Raw genomic sequence first — 10353 nt, forward strand, 5'->3', positions numbered from 1 at the left:
CAGATCAGGCCACTAATTCGCTACTTAAGAAGATTCCCCAAGAGGAAGTGAGACTGGAGTGACAATGCAATGATGAATGAACCTTTTGTATTGTTCTAGGTAGGAAAAACTATTGTTCTCAGTCCACTATAACTAAGGGCAAGAAGTAAAAATCTCACCTCCTATACATTCATAAAGCACTGAAACCAAATATGATGACAAAACTTCAAGTATATGCAAAAGTGCACTGGACATAGCATCCATGTGATCAGAGAACATCCAGGATGCCATAACAAAACACACAGCTGAGTAAAAGCAAAGTGAAAATGGAAATATTTTATGAGACCCCCCCCCTCCCCAGTGTTTCTCTCTTTGTCTCCCACCCCTGCAACTACTGGTTGTTACTCCTTGGTTACTGTCACCTAGATTTGGAATTGGTTACTGTCCCCCTCTGAAACCAGGTAAATCCAGGACTGCAGGGATCTACCCTTGGTTAGTTTCAAATGTGGAGTTGGGCTTGGACTGGACAGACCATTTCATAGCAGTATCATACGTTGTTCTATATTGTGAACTTAAATGAGAATAGTCCTACTTGATGTTCTCCGTGTCTCTACATGCCTTTTTTGTAACTCTCTCCGTTTAAAAAAAATTCTAATAATGAAATGAGCACACCTGTAAAGTGGATCGTTATAATTATAAATCTTCAGTTAATTAAGCTTTTGTTTCTTCAAAATTATTCACTGTGGCATAGAATTTTTATAATACACATGGGCAGCTTTTATTCATTACAGCCTGTTCTTCAACACTCTTACCTGATCAGAGCAAAATGATTCAAGTGTTCACCACTCTCCTTGGGAGATTAGAGCACAGTGCAATAGATCCACACTATTAGGAAATGTTTCCTGATTATCTAGACTTACATGTTGCCCTTTTTTCACATTCAACCCATTCATTCCTATTTATACCCCCTTTCTGGCACCCTAAATAGTTCCACACCCTCCTTCATGTTTAAACCAGTCCAATATTTTGTAAGTGGTTTGGACACAGTAAGTATTGATTTATGCCCCTTTCCCTCCTATGCCCCTTTCCCTGTTTTGGTCTGACACTTGACCCCAAACAAACAGAACTTTTTAAAAGTTTGAAGGAGGGTTGTGGGACTTTTGTATCTGTGATTAACAAGTTCTGTGCTCCCACTCTGCCTCCTGCAAAACAGATAAAAACTGCCCTGCAGTGTCTACACATTGGTTACCCACCAGATATGGGATGCATGGTTTATCCTGAGAACAGGCATACAAGAAATACAGGGTTTGTCAAAGTTAGAAACAATATTAGCAAGAATGGTAACCATAGTAAGATTCCCCATTGTAGACACAGCCTATGACTTTGCACAGGAACTTAGCAAACTACAGTGTAGATGATGCACAGGAAGGAATAGGCTTCAGGGCTCAGATCCTCAAAGGTATATAGACGCCTAATTCCCATGGAAATCAATGGGATTGAGGCACCTAAATACTTTTGGGGATTGGGGCCCAGCTCCCTACTTTGAGTTGTGATAGCTCTGCAGAGTGAACAGGAGCAATTAACTGGAAAATCTTATTCTTTTCACTAAAGTCAACTCTTCTGAGTCTAAGCCCTGGTCTATGCGACAAACTTATGTCGATATAACTAAGTCACGGACAGAAGCAGTTATACTGACCTAACTCCCAGTGTAGACAGCACTATGCCAATGTGGGGCTTCTCCCGTTGACCTGGCTACTGCCAGTGGTAGTACGAGGGGGAGAAGCTCTCCCACCGGCATAGCAGCGTCTTCACTGAGCACTACAGCAGCACATCTATACTGGTGCAGCTGTGCCACTGCAGCACTGCAAGTGTAGATAAGCCCGGAACATGCCGAGGGAGCAGGTCTGCTGAGTAAGAGGGGGCCAATTTTAAAGAGTAGAACTTCACTTTAAGGACTTGTTCCCAGTGGAATCAAGAGGAGTTTTACTATTGAATTCAGTGAGTGCAGGTGCTAAGCCTAAAATTGTTTGGCCAAAATTTTCAGATGTGGCATCTCACTTGAGGAATGTCATTTTGGGGTGCCCAAAAATTGAAGTATCGAAGATGAATGGTCACTTCTGAAAATATTGGCCTTAGTGTCAGAAGTGCCTACAGCCTGGGGTATCCCAATTCCTGTCCTTAGTGGGCTTCAGTTCTGTTTTTTCCTGTGTGAGCTAAAGAATCCTCCATTTCAGAAAGTGACCCCGTTCCTTTTCCCAGAGGTGGAATGCAAATTCTAAAGGGGATAATGATGCAGGAGATGTAGGTGAGTCGCTCAGTGAGTGACCCTCCCCCAACTTACCTTGAATCCACTTTGCATTTGCAGGCCAGTGACTGAGGAGAAAAACAGGGATTTCCACTGCCCGCTGAGCACATCAAATGTGGGAATGTGGTTTCGGGAGCCACTCCTGCCACAGGCAAACTGAGTAAGGTGCTTAACAGCACGGCTCCCTAGAACTCCCTTGAGGCATCCTTTGTTACCCTCCCCCATGCTACTGCCATCAAGCCGCAATTATCATACCCCACGGACCCCCACCCCCAACTTCCCTATCAGGTTCTTTCCTGATATTGGGAGGGGCGGGGCCCTGACCAACAGGAATGATGCTACCTGCCAAGGCCAGAGGTTTTAAGTAGAGACAGAACACCTCCTCAACTGCACACTGGCTGCAGTCTTTGGCTCTCATCCATTGCTGTGGCTTTTACTTCCCACAAGTTGCTAACCATGCTGAAGAAGTTCCTGTTCACCTCGACCTTGTTAGCTTTGGTGCTGGCTTTCCCAAGAGAAATACCAGGTAACTCTTATGCTTTATAAACAGAGACTGGTAGAGAGATGGACACACAGAGGGAGAGACCGATAGAGACGCTCACCCAGTCAGATGTTTGGCTATTCAATAGGTGTCAGCCTACCACCAAATCAGAAATGGACAGTGCTATAGAATGCACTTGTATACACACACACACACACCCAGAGGCACACACACGACTCATGGGGAAAGACAAAGATCCAGAGAGAAGAGAAAGAGAGAGAGAGGAAGTGTTTGTGTAAATATATAAAGGGCATAAGGACACACAAAGACAGAGAGATGAGGGGAGAGGCATATGAAAAACAGACAAAAAGAGAAAGGATATGAAAAGAAAGTGAATGGGAGAAACAGGCATGGAGAGAATCAGAAAAAGGTATACAGTTTGTATATTGTTTCACAACTATTGTATTGCTCAATGTAATAGGCCCCTTTTCATGGTAGCTTTCCTGCTGACTCCTAATTTGGTATGAACTGTGGACAAGTTATTTCTGCATATCTAGGGAATCTGTTAACCCCAACTTTGCCAAATGAAATGATATGTGACATTGACTGAGACTGTGATCACATAGGGAAAGATCCCTTTTTGTAATGCATACTCTGGAGGCTAAGAAATTTAGTAACAAAACCACTAATTTAAAGTGCCAGTCACTGGTACTTAACAACAATACCTGGCACTTTATAAACCTAGCTCTCAATGCAATTTACAAAGATAGGGAAGTAATTGTGCCTGTATACAGAGAGGTAAACTGAGGTTTAAAGGGGTTAAGGCATAGTCAATTTGTGATCAACTCAGGAATAGAATCCAGATGTTCTGACTGCTATTCTAGTGCCTCAGCTAATAGACCACATCAACTCTTATTTTAAGAGCCCCATTTGCCCCCTTTGCTGTTCCCTAGGAGGGACACAGTAGTTTAGCTATAACTATTTACAATTTTCCCCTCATTACCTTCATTTTTAAATGATCCCTAAATTCTCTATCATTACATACATTTTCAGAAAATACATGCTATTTAATCATAACGACCTACCTATGTTGACTGATGTGTATTATATTTCCTAAAAGTGAGATGGATTCTCTGCTGCTGAGAGTGTGTGTTTGTTGGGGGGGAATGAGGGGGTTGTCAATTGGTGTCACCCAAGGCTGAGTTCTGCCATGTTAGCAGAGAAATCAAGCTTGTTGGCCTGAGTCTCAAGCTCTGTTCATATGAGCTGCTCCTACAACTCTATTGTGGGGGCACAGTGAGAGCAAGGAGGGAAGCAGGGTAGCCTTCAAAGGGACATCAGGGATATCTGAAGAGATGAGGTGAGGCCCCATTGTCTAAAAATCCAACATACTTTTTTTTTTGGGGGGGGGGGAACTTTAACAAGTTTACAAATCCTAGCCATGTAGATATAAGAAGAAAGAAAGGAAGAAAGAAAGAAAGATCTGGGTTTTTTTGTTTGGGTTTTTTTTTGGTTTTTGTTTTTGTTTGCAGGTGAATGGGCTTTGAGTATTGAATAAAAAGTAACCACATATTTAAATATCTATCTGCCCTCTGTCTATTTTGCTGGATATGTAATTGGTGTGTTAATTTTTCCTTAACCACATCCTCCCATACTTTTTTGAACCATTCCTTCATGGTTGGGTTATTTTTTTCTTCCAGTGAGAGGCTACCAAGAGCCAAGCAACTACTAGCAGATGAAAAAATTCTTCATTTCTTCTTGTGTGACTGTTTCTGCTAGGAAGTCCTAGGAGGATTACTAAAGGACCGCTTGGCAATAATATCCAAGAATTTGTGCTATTTGGTTATGGCTTGCATCCCAATATTCTCTAATGATTACACACCCCACAAGCAATGCAGGCAGAGCCCTCAGGCAGTAGCACAGCCTCCCCTAGAGCTGCTCCCCCCCCCACAAGAACACTGTTTCAATCTCCATTCCCCCAGCCACTGTCTCAAACCCAAATCACCAGTGGGGGAGGGGAAGCTCTTTGAATTATTCATCATCAGTAGCTGAGTCCTCTTTCTTTTCTAAACTGCAGATAGAAACTGACTATTTCTCCCACTGTTGCAGGCAACCCACAGGATATCAGGGTGCAACTGCAGAAATATTCTGCAGATCTCAACATCTCATGGACATTGGAGCATGTAGCCATTTGTGGGGATAAGGAAAAAGCCCTCAAGTGATCAGTAACTCTCTGGACAGAGGACTTCTCAGACTGTGGGTCCTTCAGACACAATAGGGCACTGGAGTCTTTCAGAGCCAGGCCACTTGCTGTATGGATTCGAATTGACAGGAATTAATTCATTACCCCAAACTCATGAGAGATGTTTAATTATTATATATGGTTGTTGTCCCTAGATATGGTCACTTCTTACAGTGATGACACAACAGCAAGTCCTACTGGTGAGTCCCCCTTATAATACCTTAATAATCCATTATAAGGTATGGTTGCTCTAGAATGGGACAAGGAGGGTGCACAGACCCAGAACTCCTATGTACAAGTGATAGGCTCAGAGGAGTGTGTGAGGCACAGCTCTGTGCTCATGTGCAAAGAGACAAAAGCACTAAAGGAAGGGCTAGCTATATCCTCTCTCAAGATGTAGGAAGTGTGACTGGTAAGGGTGTTCTAGGAGGCATTATGGCTGCTCCTGCCCAGTGCTAGCATACTACCTCCAGCCTTCACTCTTGTAGTGCACCTCCTCTTATGCCTACCACTAATGTGGCTCTAGTGCTAGGAGCCTTAACTGAGCTCTTTTTAAATCTTGGGTAATTAACATGCTGAAAATGCATTTCTGCTCTGAAAAGTGGTTGTGTATAAATGGCACCTTGGGGCTCCATGGTCAATGTCTTAGTGACTCCAGATCAAATGGCCTCCATTTACAGGTTAAAAAGTCCTTTTCTCTAACTGTCAAGCTGGGCTCTTATTTGATCATGCACCATCACCTGCTAATACAGGTTCTGCAGGCCAGTTATTGTCCTGAGTGACAACTAAGCCAATTTCTTTATCTTCAGTGGACTTGCCCAGGTCCAACTGATTGAAACTTGATCATCGATTCTACTGATGATGCACACAAAGGAGTAGAATCCAGCTCCCTCTCTCTGAGAGAGGCTGGGATGATTTAGTTGGGGATTGGTCCTGCTTTGAGCAGGGGGTTGGACTAGATGACCTCCTGAGGTCCCTTCCAACCCTGATATTCTATGATTCTATGACCCCTGTTCACATTTTAGGGCTAACAGGAATAAAAGGAGCAAAACCACCTAGCTGTTAGTCACTAGAGTCAGCAGGTAGAACTCAGAATACACAGAGGGAACAGACCTGCTAGGTAAACAGGAGCCATTTTTACACAGTCACATTTCAGAGTAAAACCACACTTTGAGAACATATTTTATATATAGCACTTTTCCTCCCAAAGTGCTTTAGACACTGGACAGAACAGCAGACAGCAATTGCAGCCAAATTCTCAAAAGTGGCCACTTGTCTTGGGAACCTCTATTTTCGGGTATCTCCTGCTGGGCTTCTAAGACCAATATCCAAAACCAGCAGCCACTTTGGAAAATGTTCACCTTAAAGTCCTCAAAGCACTGTATAAACATTAATGAATGAATCCTGGCAACTCTTCTGTGGGGAGGGTAAGTTGTGAAACACAGAAAGCCTGACTCTACAACCTTTGCTCATGAGCTCCCTCAGAGATCTCCTATCCAAATATTGCTCAGGCTTTTTTGAATTCTTTGTGATATTCAATGAGATCACAGCCCTAAGGTGACCTACAGTTTCAATCATGTCTGAGAGTTTCCTCATCTCTTATGATTGGTGTCCCCAGATTTCACCACTTCCTACATAGTGGAAACAACATCACAGACAAATGGTGAGCATTGTTTTTCTTTGATTTATCCTCTAAATTGCTCAGATTGTTGTCCATCTTACTCCTGAGCCTTTCACAAACAACCATGAGGTGCAACACAATATCTTAAAAATTAGATATGGAAAAGATGTATTGTATTGGATCACATCTTCTCAATCCCCAGCCTGGCTAATGCAGGATTGTTCCATACAATATATTATCCATGGCTAAGGCTATGTTTTAGTCACGGGTACTTTTAGTAAAAGTCATGGACAGGTCATGGGCAGTAAACAAAAATTCACGGCCCATGACATGTCTATGACTTGTACTATATATCCCTGACTAAATCTTGGGGGGAGGTTACCTGGGGGCACCGCAGGTGCTGGGGGGTGAGGAGCAGCCCTGGACCCCCTGCTTGTGGTGAGGGGCAGGCAGCAGTGCACGGCCCGGGACCCCCACTGGTGCTGGTGGGGGGCGAGGCTGGCACGCTCCCTACCTGGCTCAGCACCTCCCTGGAAGTGGCGACATCCCTCTCCCTCAGCTCTTAGGTGGAGGCATGGCCAGGCAGCTCTGCGCACTGCCTCCGCCCTGAGCTCCAGCTCCCATTGGCCATTAACTGCATCCAATGGGAGCTGCGGGGGCGGTGCCTGCAGGTGGAGGCAGCGTGCAGAGCTGCCTGGCCACGCCTCCACCTAGGAGCTGAGAAAGAGGAATGTTGCCATTTCCAGAGAGCCCCCCTGAGGTAAGCACCCCCCCAGAGCCCTCACCCTCTCCCGTGCCCCAGCCCTGAGTCCCCTCTCGCACCCAAACTCCTGCTGGTGAAGGGGGTGCGGTGGCCTGAGACTGCCCCAGCAGCAGCTCCAGCAGCTGGTCCGGGGGCCGCCCAAGATGCTCAGGCAGCCCCCAGGGCCAGCCGCACCGGCCGCTGCAGAAGTCATGGAGGTCCCAGAAAGTCACGGAATCCGTGACTTCCATGACCTCCATGACAAACTCACAGCCTTATCCATGACTTTTTCTTGTCCAAGAGACTCAAGTAATGAAACTCCCACAGCTTTCCTTGGGACACTGATCCACAGTCTAATAAAAACTCCCTGTTTCTAAATATTTTCAGAGACAGCATTTCCCCTTTTTTTCAATTTCATCCCTGCTAATACTCCATTAGGATATAAGACAGTTTGATTAAGGTGGTGTAATCAAAAGGAATCAAGTCATTTCCCTCAAATGCTTCTAACATTTTTCTATCTCTCTTGCTTTATCTCACTAGATTTCACCAGATTTTATACTGAAGAGGCAACAGCAGAAACAGTTGGTGAGTCTCCTTTTGAAAAACAAGATGATTTAGTTTCCTAGAGGCCTCAGAAAGTCCTTGAGTCCAGTGAAAGTATCTTAAGGTCCCTAAACCACTCCACTATTAATGATATTCAGAACTACAAGTCCTGTACAAAGATGAACTAGTGAGTACTCCCAATCCCCCCATGAGAAAAAGGACCATTTGAAATCTTCTTGCATTTCTGTGCTCCCAAACTCCATCCATTGAGAAAAACAGGAAAAAAAAACAGATTAATTTCCCTCACCTGTGCCTCAAAATGTTTTCCTTCTGCTGTTGGTTTCTGTAGACTTCACCACTTCTTACACTGAGGAGACAACAGCAGAGCCAAAAGGTGAGTCCATTCCTTTAATGAACCTTCAGAAGTTTGTCTAGCTCCAATGCCCAAACCATCTCTAACAGTTCAACACCAAGTATTAACTTGACATTTTTTAGTGATGGTGATTCCACCTCTTTCCCTGGAAACCACACCACTGCTAGAGTTGCCAGCCGTCCGATTTTCAACCAGAACGCCCGGTCGAAAAGGGACCCTGGCAACTCCAGTTGGCACCGCTGACTGGGCTGTTAAAAGTCCAGTCTGCAGTGCAGCAGGGGCCCAGGGCTAAGGTGGGTTCTCTACCTGCCCTGGTTCGACGTGGCTCCTGGAAGCGGCCGCCAGATCCCTGCAAGCCCCTAGGTGCATAGGTGGCCAGGAAGGCTCCACGCACTGCCCTTGCGCCTGCAGGCGCCACCCCCACAGCTCCTGGCTAATGGGAGCTGCGGAGCTGGGACTCAAGGTGGGGGCAGCGCATTGAGCCGCCCTAGCCACCCATGCACCTAGAGGCAACAGGGACCTGGCAGCCACAGTAAGCACCGCCAGGACCCACAACTCCCTCCCCCTACCCCAGCCCGGAGTCCCCTCTCACACCCAAACTCCCTTCTGGAGCCCGCACCCAACACACCCCCAGCCCTGAGCCCCAGACCAGAGACCACACCCCCAATCAGAACCCTCACTTCCCCCCATACACCAACCCCAGCCCAGAGCCCCCTCCTGCACCCCAAACCCCTCATCCCCAGCCCCACCCCAGAGTCCACACCACAACCCCGTGCCCCATCCTGGTGAAAGTGAGTGAGGGTGGGGGAGAGCAAGTGACAGAGGGAGGAAGGATGGAGCGAGCGGGGGCAGGCCCTTGGAGAAGGGTCGGAGCAGGGGGTGGGGCAGGGTAGTTCGGTTTTGTGCGATTAAAAAGTTGTCAACCCTACACTGCACATTGAACTGGTGGCTAGCATATATAATTTTTCCTTTTGTTTTATCTCAGTGCACTCTACAGCTTAAAGTTCCACCAGAAATGTGGCTTTTTATAAATCACATCTTGTTTACTCAATTTACTTGCTCCATGTGCATTTTGAGTCCCATCTATTAGAACAAGAGCAAATGTTACAAAACATTTTCTCCAGTATTAACTGTGAAAAAAATGGAATTTTGTTCAGCTGTGTTCACACTTCTAATGTATTTACTTTCCAAGGCTATGCTATAGGCATGTTCATGGAAACAGAAAATTTTAAGGACATATTAGAGAATATCTACAGAAAGCAAAATTCAAAACTCATGATTGCAAACATCTGCAAAATACATTGATTCTAAGAATTACACTTATCCAGTCAGAGAAGAGAAACAATGCCATGTGACCTCTGTGTCCAATGAAAGTTAACCAACACAGTTTACATTTCAAATATTACATCTAGAGACTAATTTTCAGAATGATTAACAGTGAATTATTATTCATCTAATAATAAATATATTTAAGAAAATCCTAAACTGCTCATGGACAATTTATGAATAAAGAGGCTTAATTTGCTGAATAAATGAGTCACTGAGAAGTAGTCAGTCAGTCTGATTTTATTGACAGAAACAAGTGTTTGCCGTGGTTAATGCTGCAGCAGAAACTGCAGTCTTGGGAGAGAAAGCTGGAGTCCGTTCTGTCTCGTGCATCATCAGCAAATTTTCAGCTAAATTCAGATGTAGAACCTCTAATAATAGATATAATGCAGCAAGAACACATCTAGATTTCCAGATCCCAGTTTGCAGCATGAGTAGTTAGAAAAAATTAGACTTAAGCAACCAGAGCTAGACAGGAAATATTTTTCCCAATCCATGACAATTCTCACAATTTCAAAAATGTCCTGTTCCACTGTGGGATGGAATCAAGATTTTTTATATTTTTCACAAGAAAACACAGGCAGACCACCAAACAATCAAGTAATTATGGCATTCAATGGGGACATAGGACAACCAGCTTCTTCAGTTTCCTGCTCTGCCTTAGCTGGACTTGAAATAAGTCCCCTGCGTCCCAGGAGAGTGCCCTAACAACTAACAACTAGGCCCGAACAACTAGGATAG

Source organism: Natator depressus, chromosome 1 (assembly GCF_965152275.1).
Source record: "Natator depressus isolate rNatDep1 chromosome 1, rNatDep2.hap1, whole genome shotgun sequence".
Taxonomy (NCBI): domain Eukaryota; kingdom Metazoa; phylum Chordata; order Testudines; family Cheloniidae; genus Natator; species Natator depressus.